The 1477-nt window shown below is 34.2% G+C and overlaps 1 pseudogene; it reads left to right on the forward strand.

Annotated features, from left to right (window-relative positions):
* Window positions 1–612: 612 nt before the first annotated feature.
* Window positions 613–731, forward strand: LOC112476174 (annotated as a pseudogene).
* Window positions 732–1477: the final 746 nt, after the last annotated feature.

Genomic DNA, 1477 nt, shown 5'->3' on the forward strand with positions numbered 1-1477 from the left:
AATCACTATGTTGTACACCTGAAACTAATATAATACTGTATGCCAACTATACTTTAATGAAATAAAATTTTTAATAAAAAAAATAAGAGTGGGAATTAAAGCTCAGGAAGGGAAAAACACATAGTTAAAATGTCAGTTAATGAACAAAATCAGCTGGGATCTCTAAAACAAAGAAAATATGGGGCCCACAGCCATCTGGCCTGGCTTATCTAGTTGAGTAGCTGGCAGTGCTTTTATTCAAGATAGCTGTCTTTGTAGTGCCTCAGCACTCAAAAACTGAACATCAGGCACTTGCTTAACAATAAGAAAAAAGCAATTGTCAGGTACTTACACTGTATACAAGTATAAAGTAAATAAGTGTTTGGGATATAATGCATAGCATGGTAACTATAGTTAATACTGTATTGCATATTTAAAAGTTGCTAAGAAAGTGGATCTTAAAAGTTCTCATCACAAGAAAAAATTTTGTAACTACATGTGGTGATGGATGTATTATGGTGATGATTTTACAATATAATCAAATATTAAATCACTATTTGTATACCTGAAACAAATATAATGTTATATATCAATTATATCACAATAAAAATAGTATTTTAAAAAAGAAATTAGGTCTACGGCCATGCCACCCTGAACAAGCCTGATCCTGTCTGATCTCGGAAGCTAAGCAGGGTCCGGCCTGCTTAGTACTTGTATTGGAGATCACCTAGGAAGACCAGGTGCTGTAGGTGTAAAAAATAAATAAAAAATCAGGGATTGTAAACTGACAAGGTCCATGCAATCTGCAAGGTCAACCAAGGGTCGTCTTGCCTAAAAAAATAAATAAATAAAAAAGAAATTAGGCACTAGTAGGTAAATAACATAGAACTCTATTTATATCAAGAAAACCTAATTTTTAGTGAAATAAATCAGATCGTAGTGATGCAAGATGCAGCAAATCCCAAGAGTCGAGACTCAAGTCCTGTGTCGAGAGAGGGTCCTTGGTTCCACGCAAGAAAGTTATTTTGCCCTGTTTAAACATTCCAAGGATCTGAGGCATAAGACCCACAAAACAGTGCCTCTGGCATGGCAGCTCTGGCTCCTTTTTAAAGTGGCTCCATTCATGTTTTTTGACTACATACCACATTTATTTATTCATTCATTGATTTTTACTTAGATTATGTCCATGTCTTGGCTATTTAAAATAATGCTACAATGAACATGGAATGCAGATATCTTTTTGACTTAGTTTTTTTCCTTAGGATAAATACCTGGAAGCTGAATTGCTGTATCATATGTAGTTTTATTTTTTTATTTTCGAGGAAACTCCATTCTGTTTTCTATAGTGGCTGTACCAGTTTACATTCCTACCAACAGAGCACTAGGGTTCCTTTTTTCCCACATCTTTGCTAAGACGGATTATCTCTTGTCTTTTTAATTAAGTGTAAACTGATACCTCATTATGGTTTTGACTTGTATTTCCTTCATCATTAGTGAT

Source organism: Pteropus alecto, unplaced genomic scaffold, assembly GCF_000325575.1.
Source record: "Pteropus alecto unplaced genomic scaffold, ASM32557v1 scaffold202, whole genome shotgun sequence".
Taxonomy (NCBI): Eukaryota; Metazoa; Chordata; class Mammalia; order Chiroptera; family Pteropodidae; genus Pteropus; species Pteropus alecto.